Source organism: Bombus pyrosoma, linkage group LG6 (genome assembly GCF_014825855.1).
Source record: "Bombus pyrosoma isolate SC7728 linkage group LG6, ASM1482585v1, whole genome shotgun sequence".
Taxonomy (NCBI): Eukaryota; Metazoa; Arthropoda; class Insecta; order Hymenoptera; family Apidae; genus Bombus; species Bombus pyrosoma.
The window spans coordinates 5,327,730-5,347,985 of record NC_057775.1 but is presented as its reverse complement, the minus strand read 5'-3'; the positions used below and the strand labels follow the sequence as shown (position 1 = coordinate 5,347,985).

General features: G+C 35.2%; 1 protein-coding gene across 12 annotated transcripts in view; it reads right to left on the bottom strand.

Moving 5' to 3' along the window:
- LOC122568223 (potassium channel subfamily T member 2) overlaps positions 1-20,256 on the bottom strand; it is a 203,790-nt gene that overhangs the window by 50,391 nt on the left and 133,143 nt on the right. The gene's annotated exons all lie outside the window — the stretch shown is intronic.

The window sequence follows — 20,256 nt, the reverse complement described above, 5'->3', positions numbered from 1 at the left end:
TTTGAAGAAGTTTAATACTCTGAGAGTCCTTTGTTTGGCTGAGGCGAATATGCGATTATTGTAATTATCGTTGGAACATGTTTTGTGGTATCTTCAGTTTAGATATTCTTCTCATTTCAGTTGTGTTATTTGAATTATTAATTTCTAACGAGATTATGCTTTCTTATAGATTATCCTATGGATCTCTTAAAGATAAACGCCACGAAGAAAACGTCGTAATTTCAGAAAACGAAACTACGAATGTAGTACGCGCAACAAGAACAATGAATAGATACAACATATACCACAGTATAGACGTTAATAACATGGTAAAGGAATGTATATTGTAGTATAACAATTACCAATGCTCATAATGTATTTAAGCTCTTACTGAAAGCACTTTTGCGATTTTTACTAGATTAGAGTTAAATTCCTTTGCCCTAAGTAATTTCGGAGTAACGCGCGTGATAATGAATAATTTGTAACAATGTGTAATGAAAAAAGAAAATATGACGTGATATTACATGAAATGGAGATATGGATGAAAATTATAATTTTATGTGATCATAATTTAATTACCATTGTAACAACAGCCGTGTGAATGTTTATGTAATTTAAATACACATTTGTTTCATCTAATAAGTATCATAAGTCTATCATAAATTTACACATTTTTACATCTTTAAATTTCTCATAAATCCATAGACATCTATAGTGTACAACGAATGTAGGAATCGTAATTATTTTGCAATCGAAATCCCAACGCTGATTGATTTGACAGAACAATTTTCGCCATATAGCTTAAGCTGTATCGGTTATCGTATGTTTCGCTCGCTTACAAACCTATAACTGACATTTTGGAGGGTCTCGGAGGAGGTTCCATTTCCTTGAAAGCGTCCTCGAGGATTTGTCAACTAGCATGACGTTGTCGAGGACATATTTATTATAGTACCGTCGAAGCTTCGCGAAATTAAAACTCCCGATCATATCAATTTTCATATCAATTACAATCTATCGTATCATACACTTTTTAATATCTCATATATTCAATTATTTAAAATACAAAAGTATGAAAGTGGTGAAAGTTGACCATCCAGATGGAACTATCTCCTACACCAGATTCAGCTTTCATATATGCTTCACTCGATTCAATTTCGTTCAATCTCGAAGCGATCCACAGATTTCAGTTATACGCACGGTGTCAAAATTTGAATAATTCATTAGACACCTACGTCAAAATAGCTTCACTCTCGGCCAAACTCATCATTTACAGCATTATGCAAATTGCGCCAGTTACAGGTTTAATCTCGTACATTCGGCACTTCATTTCGATGCATTTAAACATTTACCTTGACAACTTTTGTATTCTCGATATTTCGCTTATTTCAATGTCAGAATCTTTCTACTTTTTTTTTTAATCGTATTACGAGACTATCAGAAAGATAGGCGAACTCATCGACTCCGCCTTCTATAAATTTTTCAGCTTCATTAGCCGAGTAGGTGATTAGTGTCTAACTTCTCGAAATAAACAACTCAGTTACTTCCATTTCACAAGTTTATTCGTTGCAGGCGATATAAATCGCAAGCTTTCAGGTAAGTTTTAAGAAATATTTGTAACTAACATTTTTCTGCTTTTCAATTTATGGAGTTAATCAATATCGCTACTGAACCCATATATTACGAGCGATAGCGATACGGGCATACTTCGTGTTTCATTCTAACATTAACAGGATACTTGGTCCCACTTATGGCAAGAAGATTAAGTATTAACAGCAATGAAACGTTTTTCTAGAAGTATTATGACTTTACGTACAAGTACAAATTTATTGATCAAATTGCACCAGGGATCTCCTGCACGATCGAATTAACTTACAAACGCCTTATTTAAGAAATTTACAAACTTATAAGTAGCACAAATACACTAATATCGCTAACTTATTCTGCTAGTGCTATAATGTATATATAATTTAACTTGAAAAAACTGCTTGTGTCAGTCTGATTCTCACGTGCAAAATTATAGCAAAAGTTCCTGACAAGATCTATTGGTCGAGGTATGGGTGTGACTAACCATGTGAAATATGCCAGAGAAAACGTGTGTGAGCACGCGCGAAATCGGAAACGGAAAGCTTGCGCGCCGTTGCACGCTTTCGTTCGTGAACGTGCACTACCTTTGTGCCAAAACTTTCAGTTAGATTGCACCGCGTGATGCATCGGGCATCGGATATCCTCAGGCCAACGAATCCGGATTAGTCAGTCATGAGTGATATCATAGCGAACTGAAGGCGGCTTAAAGGCGCGCACTCAAAACACCGCTTGCAAGATGTTCGCAAACTTTTTATGACGATTTTACGATCTTTCTTCAAACTCTGCTTATATTAAATTCACGAGAAGTATATTTTATTATATGTCAGCGACGACCTATTTTTAAATACTACCGAGCTCAGTTAGTTTGGTGTTATTTAGTTGTGGAATAGTTTGACAGGTAATTATTAGACTGCGCAAAGCAAAAGAGAGTTATGGACGCTTAAACGATTTACCTATATACAATATTTCCTACCATTGTATCAAAAGTTCTAACACATATTCTGCGTTGTGTAAAAGTCTACCTATTCAATTTTCGTTTTTACGAATGAATATGATATTATTTCGAATCTGTTATACTAGCTTGATTTATGTTTAATTCAAGAATTATTAGTAGTTTGCTCGAAAATATCGATTAATATATTATTTCCATCAGTTTCTGGTCGTAAGAACTTTGGTTCCAAAAATGTATATTTCATGAACACATTCGCGAATAGTAGATATGGAAGAAGATGACAAACGGAAGAACTATTCGTGAATACCAATGACTGTGGGTTATAATTTGTTCGTAGCCATAGTGATCAATTTTATCGTTTATTTTTTTAGCCATCCATACACATTTTCCATCGTGCTGTTCGCTTGATTTATCGGTCGGGCAACGACAACTTTTTTTCTTGTTGTTCGCGGGACGGATAAGGAGCTTGACAGAACGATGAAGATAACGTTTGGACGGTGACGGCGTGAAAGTGCGAATAAATCGTTCGTTAGGTATATCGGCTATTTCTTTGTTTTTTGCTTGAATGTGAATAACGAGGATGGTGGCTTGATAAATTTTTAATGGCGGTCGATACCGAGAGGGCTGACCGTTTACGTGGAAGTATATGAGTTATTTGTTTCTCAGGCGAATGTTGTGGCTTTATATTATAATGCTTTCGTTTAAAGTGGATATTAGCAGCTATTTTGCTGGCCATACCACTGTTCGTATGAACGTTCTGTTCATATTCGAAATGCGAGAATAATTTGTACAGATTTATCGTTTCCTGTACTGTTCAGGACAAAAGTTTTCTTACATTTTTCAATTAAAATATTATTATAGGCATAATATCACATTATTGGCCGGGCACGTGTCCAAATATGTTCAGGACACGGTTAAAATCATCGTACAATGTTGTCTGAGATTAAAATTGATAAAGTGCTCGAGTAGCTCAAATATTATTACAACAATATTATTACAAACAGATAATTAAATATATCATTATATCAGAATCTGAAATTAAATGCGTGCATAGCTTGGTCCGTCTCACTTTTTACTGATGGGAGAACCAACCACTTTGAATAGATAAACCGTAAACTAATCATCCAAATGCAGCATTCCACTAGCTCAAAGTCCATTTGTCGATATTTAATTAAAATGTGGTTAGAGAATTTAGAGCGTTGACATTTCCAGTATAATTGGAGTCCCCGAATTGATTCGCAACCAATAGGACTAATCTGCATGCGCGAGTGATTTCTAAAATTCCGATGCAATCGTCAACGAATCAGTCCCTTTGATCTTAAGCTGAAATATTCAGACTTGCGAACCTCATTTCTCGACCTCTCAGTTCGCAGACTTTTACATTCACTTTTTATTTCGCATTTCCAGTTATTTATCGTCCTTGACAATGTTATCCAATTACGAAAATCGATCAATTAGAATTTATTAAGGAATTTATATAATCTCCTATTGGTTTTACTTTTAATGAATCAAGATAATAATATTGCATTTTTGAAAGAATTGCCTTAAAAAAGAAAGGTACATATTTTTAATTTAAAATGAAATACTGTGCAAGGTGTCTTCCTTACAAATTGTTACTTCTAAGTGTCAAAGATATCAACAAACATTAATTTGACGAATACGTCTTCGACAAATGAAGCTTTTATATCATATTTGCAATTCATTTTCGAAAATTAGGCACGTGCTGCGATATTTTATATGCAATAACAAGCTGTGCAAATGAAACTTCAAAGAACTTTCTTTAATTGTTTATGTACAAGTATTAAGAGATAAAACTTATACAGTTTCTAAAATGCGGCAGGAGAAATCGGATATTAGCACGTGGCACACACAGTCCTAGCAATCAAAGGAAAGGGGAAACTTCTTCGTTTTAACGAAATTAATGACTACGCTCCCGTTTCGGTCCTCGCTAAAAGGTCAATTCACAGTAACGAGTTCCGGGAACTTTTTCTTGTAATTTTATGTATTATCCATGTCTCAGTGCGTTCAGTAAAATGGAGGTTTTCGTCGCAAATATTATTTAGCTACCTTCGAATAAATTATTAGACCTTCTATTAATCGTTTAATCCGTGTACATAAAAAATATTATTATTACATCACCGCAGGTGAACATAAAATATACAAAGTGCGAATTGAAGGTAGAAAACTCGTTAATCTGTTTTGCAACTTTGTGTTATAAACGTAGGTGCATACTTTTCTAGACATTCTTACTGCTTGCCACTGGCAAGTTTTATTATTATACAACAAAAAGTATGAAAAGTATGTACCTACGCTTATAACACAAAGTTGCAAAACAGAATAACAAGTTTTCAACCTTCAATTCGGGCTTTATATATTTTATATTCACCTGCGATGATGTAACAATAATATGTTCGTAGAATAAATTGCAATTTTCCTCTGGTATTAAATGTCATATTATGTCATACGTTTAAAACGTCAATAATTTTCACTTTTTATCAGACAAAAGTTTTCCTAAAGAAAAGATATATCGCTGGAAGAAGACGATAATCATTTCTACCCATCAGCATCAACACCGAAACATTGTCTAATGAGATAACGTTTATATATGTCTACGTATCGTCTACTTTCCCTTCGGTCAGCTCGACGGCTAACCATGTAATGGATTTTCCACTTCAGGAAGGAAATACTCGTCCAGCTACGGAATTGTATCTCGTTACTTGAACCCGAAACGCCACTCGGAGCAATCTATATAAATTGAGGGGAACATTCTCGTCCCCGGTCCATTCTCTTCGTCTTCCTGCTTCCGATCTCCGCGTTTGTCACAGCTTGTTTGCCTCTATTTCCTTCAACCAACGCTCTACTCGAGCCGATCGTCGCGTCGCAAAATTTCGAGATGAGAAGCATGTCTTCTTTGAAATCCAGAAAGAACGTTCAAGTATTGGCTGGGAAAATTAATTTCTTAAAGTATGTTGATGAAATTAACGATGAAATTAACTCTTAAAGTAGATAACCAAAGAAATCGTGTCTGAGCGTACATTTTTTTAATATTTTGAAGATCGACGAATCAATAAAGAAAAGTAAAGAAAGATATCGCTTTCGATGGTTACAAATAACGCGACAGTAGAGCTAACATGAAAAGAAAACTCAACAAACAAGCGGTGAAAATCCCCTGATGAAATTCAAACACATTCAAAGGACTGAAATTACTCCTTTATCTTCAGAATTAAATTGCTCTAACGACCGTGTTCATTCTCTAAGCTGAATTAGAATCAGCTTAAGTTGTTGACTTTAGAGTTCACGTTTGTTTACTGTTTGTTCGCTGTTTTCGCGGCTAACTCAGTTACATTGTGCCATATATGAGGCCTTTTTGATCAAGTAAATTCCATAAGTCATCCTTGTTTCCAAATGCTGAGAAACCCATTCGAAATATAACCAAACCGAAGTAAAATTGTATACGACAGCTACAGTAAGAAAGAATTGTTGAAATATTTCATGAGAGATAAAAATTAATCTGCAAACAAGATTATTCGAACTAATTCGAAGAGATTACAAGAAACTTTATTTCTCCTGCAGATCTTCGTTGCGCCCTTAATTCTTCATTTAACTTCACCAATTAATAAACGAAACCGTTTAAGACTTCCAACTCCGCTAATGAAATTACCACGCGATGTTCGGAACACAATGACGATCCCACTGTTCGCCTGTTCAACACTATTCACATTTATTCGACCACAGAAATTTCTAGAAACTCATTTTCATTAGTCTTTGAATTCTCTGCTGACAGTAATTTCACGGTTTATATGACGTTTATTGCTCATTACCGGGCACGAGGATACTTAGTCTGACTCCACTTTCAAAAAGACACAACAATGAGCTTTTCGTATTACTATGCATCGTAATATTACGTAGCAGAATTTATCAGCGATATATTATGTTTTTGCGGGTTTATAAGTATCACACGATTCAGTTTCTATTAGAATATTAAAATACATTTTATTACGTATAATCGAACTTGACATTCGATACTTTACTTGGATTCCTTTTTCTTCGAATAAAAAGGTTTCTACAGTATCTTTAATGGTTAAATAATATTTGGAAGAAATGGAATACTTCATTGAAATATAGGGATTAAATATAGAAAATGAATAAGACATGCAGCGCATTGAAAATCAGCTATCGCTTTTGGCTGCGAACTTGAATTTCCGCGTATTTATTCAAAATCAAAACCTGTCACTAACAAACGCGTCGCCGAATCATAAACTTTGATGTTAAAGCAAATAAATTTCTGCGTTTCGACAGGTGAATTCGACAAAACAATTAACCGTTTAGTTGGTTTGACTATTGTCACTATAGCAACGCAAACGTATCATTTTGAAAGCTTCAATTAAAAATGTTTTTACTTGAAAAATAAATAAAATTCTATAAAAAATACATTTTCTGATCTTAGAACTAATTTAATACTTTAACGAAACTCCAGATTATTACGAATGTAATTAACGAAACAGAAGTTTTGCATTTGCGTGGGAGAAATTTTCATGGACAAAGAAAGAACGCAAGCTTTCAAAAAATATACGCTTCGAATTTCAAAAATACTTTTACCTAGAAAACTATTTTTAGATCTTCATTTTCTCGTTGAAGATGTATTTCCGGTGACTGTAAGTATAGGCAGAAGCGTAAAACTACCGGTCTTCTGACAATTTCCTGAACTTGCATGCGGCCCGTTTATTCCCGCCCCCGACAATCGCTCAACTCCTCTCCTAAACTCTCATTTTGTCCAAGTCTAGAATCTTTCGATCAAACGTTATTTCATTCTATTAGCTGTTACAACCAAACTAAGGAATCACGTGAATTCTCAATCACAAAGTTAACTTACGAGTTATCCATACCTTTAACCTTTAACCGTTACTCCGAGGCTCTAGAATACTACAAAGGTTATAAACATTGTTACAATTCTATTCTAAAGAACGCATATCGCAAAGTCCCGTTAATCTTCAACTAAATTAAATCTTATAATTATAAGTGGATATTAAAATTTGATTTCACCGTATCAGTTAAGAGTTAACAACGTCAATCAATTCTCATAGGCGTCTACAGGTGCTACCTTTTATGTACTCTGTAACATAATTAAATTCATAATTTATAGATCTCACTACGTTCCATTTTCATTCATTTTAATTCGTAATACGAATAAAAAAGAAACCTTTTATTTTACCAGAATTTTAAATTCCGTTGTTTTGTACCAACATGGATAAAAATTAATAAAACCTTCCAACTCATTTTACTCGCAAAACTCAATCACATCTTTCCCTTGTCTTGCTTTACCTGCACCAAGAGGAGTAGCTTTTAACCTAAATTTGTTATTCTAAACGACACGTTGCATAATAATCTCCGACCGAAAAGACGTTGCTCCCGTAACGGACGGATTCTCGATAAACTGAAAAGCGCGGCTCGCTGTTCCGCAGTGCTTTTACGTAGTCTGTAACAGTGGGGGCGAAGAACGGTCTAAGAGAAAGAGAGAGATAGAAAGGTTTCGTGCAACATCGTGGTAATAACCCGGCTTTCCCTGGTTGCACGTAAGATTCGCCAGGTATTAACGGCCCGTAAAGTCGTCGCGCTAACGGTTGCTAATACCCCCGAGGTAAAGGAACGCTGTACATCGGGGCACGTCACGCAAACTACCGCATAAGCCGCGCTACCGTCGCGTCGGATAGATGGGACGTCACGACTCGTAAGCTGCCGCTCGATGTTTCGTCTTTCCTCGAAAGCATCGCTTGCGATCCTTATGTACAAGTATCCGATCCCATCGTCCATAAGTATTTGGACGTTCTCAAATTATCGTCGATATACAGGGTGTTCGGTAACTGGTGTCATAATAATTTCTCATAAAAAAGAATAAAAGGAAAATAATATAGAATAAAGTTTCTGTATTTGAGGCTTTGTTTTGAATAAAAACATATCTTGAAAATTTACTCGGTACACGTGTAATAACGTTAAATTTGGACATATCGAAATCCTGATACTCCCATATGAAAAATAAAATACGTCTCATGTGGTTTTAGACGAAACTCTTTAATCTAATTCTGGTCTCTGATCCGATCTCTGGCAACCGGTCATTGGATAAGTACAATGGTTAATATTAATTAGCGTATATAAGAGAGAAACAATCGAAGGTGGATGAAAATTTCACCTGCGAAGGTACCTTAGTCACGTGACTCGAGGTGGGTCCGTTCAACGTTGAAATTTTAAAACCACAATCGCGCTTATCTGCAAATAGAAAGAGTCGCGTGATTAATAAAGTTTTCTCGATTTTCCTGAAAGCTATCAATTCCATGTTCTTCCGTGCTATCGGTGAGTAGGCCGCGCTCTCTCCATCCTGGCTGATCACGAAATCGACGAAATCAATCGCAGGCCATCGTATTAACAAACTCCATTCAATTCCCCGGAATATCGATCGGCGTTCCATCCTACCGTTCAACGTTTCTTGCCGATATCTCGAATCGGTAGGGTGCAGTCGATGGACGATACGTCATACGCGTCCCGCGGCGATATTTACGAGCCACCTGACGATCGTAAATGCTTTTATGTATCGACAGGAAATTCGAACGAGCGTGGTTCCGCGGTACACGCCGACTGAGCATCCTATCCCGTATCGTGGCGCTGCATGAATTATGCAACCTGCGAACCGTATGCTCGTAGCTTGTTTAGCCGTCGATCGCTTCTACCTGCAGTAACATCGATCGCCTGGGAATGACCCACTATGCGACAACTTTCCGTTCACCGTGTACCGTTTCGATTGAGTAACGACGTTACCCTCCTGTACTCTGCTGACCATCGCTGCGAGCAACGCTCCAAGGATGCGGGCAACTTCGAGAAACAACGTTCGAGGATCGGCCAGCAATTTTACTGCTGTTGTTCCACGTGGTTGTAGTAATTTGGAGATTTGATTTGTGGTTTGGAATCGGTGCTGTGTTTGGATAGGGGAATTAAACTCTGCGTGGTTGCGAGTAAAACTAAGAATAGGGTTCGTGGACAATGGAAACGTGAAGGTTGGGTGACTCGTCCGTGTCGAGAACAGGAAGTTCAACTCTTTGACATTCTAAGAATTTTTAGGATTTGATCAACCAGAAACGTTAACATACTCTTGCAGCGAAAGTTTATAAAAAAGGAATGTCTCCTTTTGTAAAGAAAAAAATTATAAATTATTCGAAATTTGTTTAAACAGCAACCTTTCTTTCTGTTTCATTTTTCATCGGTAAAAGTGACGTAAGAAACAGGTTTTACGTTATCATAGTACAATGATAACGCGTATTTCCTAGAACATTGCAGTTGTGCAATTCTGTGCAAAGGCTTAAACGCTGTCGATATTCAGAGATCGCAATGTAATTATTTCACGCGAAGCCTCTTCAGTTATGGCACCAATTGATGCGCCACACCAATCATGTGTTAATATAGAATCATGAAAGAGGCAGATGACCTCGATGTGTGAGGATAGCACGTGAAACGATGGTTATTTAAAGCGGACAAGAATAAATTAAAAATTAGTATTTTTATATATGAGAATTTGCAACTTAAACATTTTTTATTACGTTGTTAGTAGTAAACTATTCCGGTGACCAATATGGAAAAGAAGATTATAGAAGTATGGATGACAGATTAAGCGAAAATAAAGACCGAGAGTAAGTCATAGGTTGCCATATAATCGCTTTTTATTTAATTAATTAAGTTGTTCTATGATGTACTGACTGAATATTTATTTGCTCACTTGTGTTATTGTATTTGCCAGTGAAGTCTTTGAGTGACCTAAAAATAAAATTGATTAAAATGAAATAGCAATAAAAATGAAAACTTAATACTTTTGTTACTATTTCAGCTTTAATTTGCTTTGATAAGAGCAACACACGCAGATAAATATCCGTGAACATGTTAAAATGTCTGACAATATTTTATGAAGTCTATTCGTCTTTAGCATTCCATAAAAATTCATTTTGTTGTTTTTCATGAAAATTATTTATTTGGTTCATAAAAATGTAAATTAAACCTTCGGTATAAACAATGCAACAAGTGGTTTACTAGAATTTGATACGCGTGCAAAATCATATTCAAATGTCAAACTTGTTAGTTTCACATTTGTGCACGAAATTGTATGAAATATTTCTAGTAAAAAATATAACTTCGAAAGCCAACATTGCCCTTTGCGTTAACGTAACATTTTATTTGCAAATTTTTCTCTTGATTTATTGGGTTGGCAACTAAGTGATTGCTGATTTTGTCAATACCACCTAATGACAAAATCCGCAATCACTTAGTTGCCAACATTATTTGCATTCTGACAATTAACAGTGCGCCTATTGAAGGAAAGCCTAAAGATATGCTCAATTTTCACCGCTCTTTCTTACACATTTCTACAATTTTATAAAACTTAAAGTACGATGATAAATCTGTTGCTTGGTCCTTATTGGGTTAAGGTCTAAAAATAAGTCGAAGCAAAATTTCTATTACGTACGAAAGTCGTGTTAGTTTACGGTACAATCCATCGTGCCATTTTTAGATTAAGAACAGTCGAATTATTAACAGAACGTCCGTCCTATTGTCAATTAAACGATGTTTCATCTTTTGGGAATTTGCCGAGGACTTGCAATTAGTAAGTTTCTAGCTATGTTGCTCCCTTCGATGTTATCCCCCCGGCAATGTATCGATTTGCTCTCGCCTACGCAAATATTTAACAATGACGATATTAATTTGCCACATTCTATTCCCGTCTCGTCTTCCATCCGTTGAGGAAGTAAAGAGGAGAAGTCAAAATATTCGCTGCCACCTTTATAGAAATACATGTTGTTTGATTTGTTTCTAAATATCTGGAAGAAAATTTGCGATAAAAGAAAGTTACGCGTATAGTTCAGACGTCAAAGGATTGAAACGGTCAAACGGTAAAAATCGAAATATTCTACAAACGATATGTCAAACGATTAAATCGACAGAAATTAATTTACCGTATACCTGACGATGGAAAATCTTTCTGCAAACATTGTTCGATGAAATGAAATCAACGAACGTGAAAACAAAATCGGGGAAAAGGTACACTTTCCGATATCCGTGAAAATATTTTTCCACCGCGCGATTCTGGACAAATAGAGCTGAATGAACATGACTGTTAATCGGCGGAAATCAACGTTCGCACACGACGAACGTACCGGACGCAAGATTCAGTTATGCAATTAAACGATCGGTACACAAAGAGACGTTTTATCCAGATATAAAATATCGTGTTTCGATATCCACACATTTCTCATGATTAAATTATATCGCGCGCTGAATTTACACGTTTCAATGTCGTGTCCGCCGGATAAACGATTGTTCACACGATTCGTTGGCAGAAACAGCATGCAACCGACCGTCGAATTGCATTCATCAAACTTTTATACGCGTGAAAACTTTGCAAATAGGCAAATTGTAACGCGAGAGCGATCTTGATCAAGAACTAAATCTAAGAGAAAATATTATTAGGTTGTCCGGAAAGTGTCTTCCTTTCGCAAACGTGTCTTTTACAACAGTGCACCTTCGTACAAACGTGAAACCAAGTCTGCGAAATGTCGTGGTGTTTGTCTCAACAGAATAAAATGGATCGTACGTAATTCGACAAAATAATATCAAACAAAAAACGTGCGTCTATTGTGCGTCTATTATTTCCTCATGGAACGAAAGAAACTTTTCGGACAACCTAATATAAACAGAGAACTTCGAAGATGCGAAGATAGGCAACCGAGTTGAATAACGTAAGAGAATTTAATGACAGATATCAATGAAAATCCAATAAAAAAAATTATTTACGTAGCTCAACGAAGAAGATTTGTCATGTAACAATACCTCAATAATTTCGTTTCAAACTCTTAACTATGTATAATATTACTTAATTGTTTTTTAAAAATTGTATCCTAACAGTATACGAAAACGATGTATTGTAAACGTAATTATATTGTATTTGAAATTATAATTTGCTTGATAACGTAAAATGTATAATGCTTTGCAGGATAATCTCTTCGTAGAGATTTCATTTGCTTAATGAAAGAAAAAAGGATAGTTGCTTATCCTCGATGGATCGAGTAGATTCAAAAATATCGATCGTTCAACGAGCTAAAAGACGCGAGACCACAGAATTTTGAATAATATATGTGTATAAGTTGAAAATGTGGATGACTCACATATAGCATATGTATAAAATGAAAGACATAATATTAAAGGTTGCAATGATAATCTGACAGCAGCGTGAGTATCGTACGATCTTTTATCGTATCTTTTCATATCTATATAATATAATATTTAATTTAATAAATACAGTTTTGTATTAAAATTTGTCACCTTCTGCTTATAGTGATCAAAGGATCAACAACCATCAGAATCGACAAATATATTTCTAATGATCGAAAAGTAAAGGGCGGAAGAAATGAAAGTACGACACGATCGACCGTAACGACTCACGCGATTAATTTTTCAGTAGAGCGATTATGCTTTTCTACGAATGTGCATTCATCGTCTGTCTCGTATAGCTTAATTATATACGTGTGTCTTCGCGTTCTATAAATAGAAACTAGTAACATGTCGATACAGATAAATAAAACTCCGCAACCTTGCACTGCATTGACTGTATTATAGTTCCACATAGAACTTTGTTCGCTTTCCTCGACGCATTTCTCTCTATTCTTAGTCTCTTTATTGCAATTCGATGAGAAATGGATAGTTTACGCAGCCGTTTGTTACGATCACGTACGAATATAATTTATGTGCCGATCGAACACATATGTGGACGTAGAAGGGATTAGACACGGCATGAATTATTGGAAATGCATGAATGATACAAACGAACATATCGCAGAATAGATTAATATTAAATTGATCGTGTGTATAGTATTTTAATAAAAGATATTGCATGTTTTACTTCACATGACAGTTCGCGATTTGTATATGCATAAATTTATTGAATAGGTGAATTCAAGTTTCTTATTTGTAAGCTAATCGATTACTTAATATAACCATCGAGATAGATTGGTGGATTATTTAAGGATCTTATCGTACGAAGTTTCGTGCACGATTGTTAATTAAAGTCAACAGAACTGAAATAACGTGACAAGATAGAGGCGTATGAATTCGATGGACCAATTTCATTAAGGAAATTATTTCCCTCCCACGAAACTCTGGCCAAGTATTTAAATGTCAAGGGTTTACGATATTGCAACACGCGGAAAAATAGTTTTGTGTCAGTTCGCTTCTTTCGATTAGAATATTTTGCGATGTTAATGTTTGATAATAATACTGAAACGTCGTTATAAAATGTACGAAGGGTAAAAATTTCTAGCACGTAAAATACGTGGCAAACGATACAAGAAGATATTTCATACGAATACGTTGTTTCTATAAAAGAAATTAATTAGCAAGATGTCACAGCGCAACAAGTTAATATAAATTGTACAACTTTTGATCTAAGTTTTAATCCAAGTTAATAATTTAAATGAAATACGCGACTTTTGTTTTAGATTACGTTAAAACTTAGATTTTAACTTAAGATCATTTGGTCTTATCGAGAAATTTATGTGTAGGGCGGATATAGAAGTAATACCTTGTGCAAATCCAGTTGAACGTAAGCTGCGACGAAGAAAACTGTGAAAAATCTTGGTTGTTCAACAAAATATCGTCGCGCGAACCATGAAAATAACAGAGATACGAACCAACTTTTTACGGCTGTAACTTTTATGGATATATACTTATCGAAGAATTATAACGCTTCTAAGTTTCATGTTAGATTTTTTTCATAACTATTACCTAAAGTTTCCTTTAAAAGAATGTATATCTAACGGTACTATATACAAAAAAAAAAAAAAAGAAGTTTCAGAGGAAGAATCGAAAATTAGCTATGCCGTATCACGTATGCATAGTTACAAGCCAGACAACGATAAATATTTTACAGAAGGAAAGTACTAGAAAAAGGCCTACTTTGCTGAGTAATACAATGTATCGATCTAACAATAAGACAGCTACCATTTGTAATGATTTCTTTTTTACGTCAACTGACATCGCCCATTGTAATCATTATCCAGAGAGTTGCAGTTTCAAATAGATATCAAACATCTATTAGCAGATGTACTCCGCAATTGACCATTTAATTGGCCCTTTAAAGTGCTAGTTAAGCTCAATTTGCAACACACGATGTTAATTCCGGCAATCAAACAAAAATTTCTATTTTCGACACAATAATCGATCTTTCAAGTTTTGTGATGCCTTCGTTCACATTTTCAACCATCATTTGCCCATCATGTCATTAAATGTAGAGCCTACATATTAGATCTAGAGTTCGAAGTAGACCTAGTTAGAAGTAGGTTCTATTTTTCATCGCTTGACTTCCTTGTCCAATGTTTTTATTGCGCAACTAAATAAAAGGAATGAACGTACAAACGAATAAGATAACGCAAAGGACGTGGAAATAATGTACGATATAACGACGAGAATACTGATGTTTATCCTACTGAACGAAACATTACTATTAATACCATTAATTGATAAATTATCGTAAAACAGACGTTCGAAATAATATTATAAATGGATTACAGATGTTTATGGAAATTCGTATTTTTACAAATACAATCGAAGGAATGGAACCTACCCGGAACTATCACAAAAGGGAGTCGAGATTGAAAGAAGATTGGCAAGCACTGCCTTGAAAGGATCGTGAAGTCGGCTCCAATCTTGATTTACGCGATAAAGTTTCCAATACGCATAACATTCGCACGATCGGAATTACAGGCAATTTTTCTTCGATAATTTCTTCGTTGACGTGTTTTCCCGTTATTTCTCCCCTTTCAACGTTTCTTTTGTCGCATTGTTTCGTCGAACGTATGTACAATCGGGTCGTGTCGCATTCCCTTGCAGACCCAATTACGGAAATAGCAGCCCGTTATCTTCATCGTGTTATCTGCGCGACTATTGCACGGAGAGAGAACTAAAAAAGGGGAAAAACGTCGTCAGTTGGTATCATGCGTGTTCGCAGATTGCGTGTGCTGGCGTGGTCGACCGCCGTTTCACCCTGTCGTGTGCAAATAAAATAGTAGGCCGGAGGATGGCCGCAAGTGGGTGTCGTAAGCGTTACGCAATAATGGTAACGCTTCGGTGTTATTAAGATGAGACGTTCCCTACGCCGTTGCAACAACTATCGCGAAATACCGTTCGTCTATATATACCTTCAATGAAATGTACCAAGCGGTCGAGTGGGTAGCATTATGGGACTGATATGACCAGTTAACGACAATTTATCGAGGTCAATATTGGAGTTTCGTTTTCAATCATTTTCAATATCTTTCTATAGACATTGATAAAATGATTCACGAATGTATTTGTTCACGCAGGTACTATAGAAAATTTGTACGTGTATTGTAGAAAACTTTGAAATTTCTTGATTCTACTGGTACAATCTGATGCTAATTTAAATGTATAAAAGAGTAACAAAACATTTACTGCTGACATATGCCTGCTGAAAAATGAATAAAATAAAATCTAATTGCTTTATGAACGTTTTTATCAATGAATGCAATTTCGATCATTTTTCTTTTTCATTTTTAGAATCGTTTTCTGGTAGTGACGTTGTGCATTCCAGTTTTTATACAACATTTTATCAATTCATATGTCTTTTCTAAACTTGTCGGGTAAAAATGATCGATATGAAAACTGCAGTACAGTGACATTTCATAGAAATGCATAACTTGAATGATCGAAGCTTCGCGCATTTCACACCTTCAAAACGTATACACCGCGAAAATATCTAAGCGACCGTAAAACATTTTTACTCCTTTGATCGATCGTATGCTAGCGTTATGCTTACTTCCCTACAGATACGGGAATAGCATATGTAACATTGAAAAAGTTTCCTGACCATCGACTGTGTAACCGTGACGGTTGGGAAATGTGGATTTTTAGATTACGCGTGTTTCGAAGCAACCCAGTGGTTGTGCACAAAGGTAAAGATATTTCTAACAAATCCGATCAAAAACGAAAAATAAAACACGATCCTTGTTTATGTTTGTTGCTTTCTGTCAAAGCGAAGACGAATAATCTGTCTATGAATCAAGATACACTATATTTTTTATAATTTTTTTTTTTTAACAATCTTTTTAAATCAATAAAAATGTGACCACTGGAACGCGTTATTGTCTAAGAGGTTGAAAATTTTCCCAAGGGTCGTATTTGTCGCGAGCCTCTCAATTGCGATAATAATTTGTTTACTGCAAGATAATCTTCCGTGGAGATTCAAATTGTCTTAATAAAGGAGAAAAATTACAATTCTACTTTGACGAATAGAAAAGGTTTTCAAAATATACAGTTAGATATCGAAACATAAAATTGTCAAAGTTTAAGACAAGGTAACAGAAATTTGATAAAAATTTGGCATGTTTCGCTAAATTAAAATTTATCAAGAAATGAATAAATAAGAAAATATGACGTGTAACTTGAGGATATCAAATCTACGTGATACTCACGAATACAAATAAACCTGTGATACAGTTTGTCAGACGCTCTTGGGGTCTATTGCCGCGTTATGCAATAAACTGGGGTCTGTCTCGAGACAGATTTTCTAGGTCCGTGTCCTACGATATTAAACTCATCACGAATGTTTATCGACCTGCATAGAAGTTTCTTAAAAATATGTACCCTGCAAAATTGCAATTCTGAGGAAAATATGAGAGCTGTGTCGCAGCCAAGTTAAATATCGCAGCAATGATTTAATATAGTAATTTAATAATTTTAAAATTACTATACGAATGAATTTTGAACATCGATTTTGAAACATTGAGTTGAATGGCAGGTAGAATGTCAAATAACGTAAAATTATTATATAAGTGTAGATTAACGAAAATATATGATGTAAAATAAAAAATATGTGTTAAATCATTGCTGAGATATTTAATTTATATTTTTTATTTTACATCATACATTTTCGTTAATCTACACTTATATAATAATTTTATGCCATTTGACATTCTACCTGCTATAAACTCAATGTTTCAGAATCTATGTTCAAAATTGATTGATATAGTAATTTTAAAATTATATCTAAACGAAGTTTCATAATAACGCATTTATGCAGCAAATTTTCTAAAGCATAATTTTCGACGATACAATGATATTCCCTAAAATATAATTCATCAACAATTTTAATTACGTACTCTCCATTTTGGTTGCACAATTTAGGTACAGTATCAACTTTTCATACAGCATCTCATGCATAATTCTCCTACACATAAATTTACATGAAATTCCTTATTTATACATTTTTGCATCAATATTTCAAAAAATATAATTGTCATTATAAAAAATCCTAAAAAATTTCTTCGTTATAATGTGAAAAAAATGTAAATTTCTTCCTTAATACGACAAAAATATAAATGGTTTTCTTCTTCGTTCGTAAAGATTGCTTCGAAGGTGGCTAACGAAATACGACGAAGTGCAACGAACCAGGGCGAAATAAAATTAAGCTGGTGGAGACGGCCGATCTATTCATCGCGCGTTTCTTTTTAAATGGAACTTTCGTGTAAGCAGAAGCAACGCATACGAGCAAATATAATCGATCGAAGACACTCGGTTCGTTGGATACCGGGCATCGACATGAAACGTGACAATTGTACCGATACAAGCTTTATGAAAATCCGATCGAGGACCATTGACTCGCGTGGACCGACCGACCCAGAAAACTGAAACACGAAGCTGGCCACGATAAACTTGATACAGAAGATAACGCGAAACCGTCGCACGCAATTAATGTTAATATAATCATCCATGGTTACGTGAATTCGATGACATGCATCGATGCGCACAGAAGACAGCACGAAGGTTATTCACCTACTCTTATTAAATCCGAGTATATATGTAGTATCTTCAATGGAATATATTGTTATTATATCCTAATATTTGTAATTTATTTACAATGAATGGATTGTACAAATATATGATATATAGAAAAACGATGATAGTTTAACATGAACTAATCGCAATAACACGCTACAATCTAGACAACTCTCGACACAGCTGATCCAACGTTCTCTCTCACGCGGACCACACTCTCTCGACAACGCAACTCGCACTCTCTGACTCCTCGATTCACAGTCTTCGACTTCTCAACTCAAACTGCACTGCTCTCGCATGTCTTTTGTCTTCCCGTAGACCCACCACACGCGTGTTCCGCGACCGCTCGTGGCCAAAGCCACGTAGACCTTTTCTATGAAACTATTCACTTGAAGGACCGATGACACATTGATGGGCCCATCGGCGCCTCGGCTCTCGGGACATTGTTTATGGTTTAAAAACGCCTCGGCTCTCGCGACATTGTATGTGGTTTACCCGCTAACTCCTAGGCCTTATGTCCGCGATACTAGATATATTCCAGTCTTCGTAATCGGCCTTATAGAAGTCGAATAGACGAGTAATCATACTTTGGCAAAAATACAGAGACGAGTGGAATTAACGCGTCGTACGAATTATTGTTATGGGTCGAAATTTTAGTAAAATATTATTTCGTAGATGTGACAGGGTAATTGCACAATAATTTCAGACAGAGCACGTTTATAAAGGATCTAAAACTTAAATATTTGGAAAACATTGAATATTATAGTTGTTAAATTACTTGTTAGTTAATATAATTATAATTCTGAATTATAGGTACATTATAATATTAAGTTTTAACCATAATGTAATTTATACCGATGTACGTTTGTTCTAAATTTTCAGGGTAAATAGCAAAGAGAAGCGTTAAGCTGTATAGGAGACGGGATTATTATACTCTGTTTCACTTCTAATCTCTACGTACAACTTACAATTATAAATCCCACGATGCTTTCAGTAAAATTAAATCGTCGACAAGCAGATTATAGATTATCCGTTGTAATTCGAATTTCGAGAATAATACGAAGTGAGATATTTTATACGAAAAATGTTTTACGGCTAAGAATTATTTTATTTTATCACAAGTCAAACTTTAAATACTCTTCTAAAAATTAAGCGCAGTGTTAAGTAATTAAGGTGCAAATTACAATTTTCTATCTCTGCTAGCACCGAAAATCCATAATTATTCTCTTATCACGGAAACATTTGAGAAAATCTTCCTTGCTTTATTAAAATATCTCTGAATCAACTGCAAGAAGTCCAGCTCGAAGAATCGTCGCGTAGCGAGCGATTCACATTCGCGTTTTAATGAACATAGCTGGGTGTGCTATGCAAGATGGATCTTAACCGGACCTTGCGTATTTTGGCAGGAATGTTATGTTCATCAAGCCGTCGACGAATTTAATTACTAGCTAAGATAATCATTTTTAAATCCAGTTATTCAAGAAGAAGGTTATTATTAAAAGTTTCAATAATTAAATAGTCCGAGTAAATTCCACAATGTAGGCAAATTAAAAGGGTAATCGAATGATTTCCTGATTTCATTCAATGCAGAGATTTCCTTGCACGGAGAACTTGTACAAATAACACCATCGAAAGGTCACAGCAAAATGTTATTTCCAATAGAATGACGAATATTATGAAGAATGGTTATTACATTTTTATAAAATTACCGCGCGATAACTTGTGTGAGAGTGACACGTTTATTCGACAATCGGATGTCTTTTAACATAGCGCAGGTCGTAGAATTTCAATTTACGAGACTCGTAAAACTTACAGTGACGTTTAAGTATCGTGGTTTTAAACACGAATACAAAAATGAA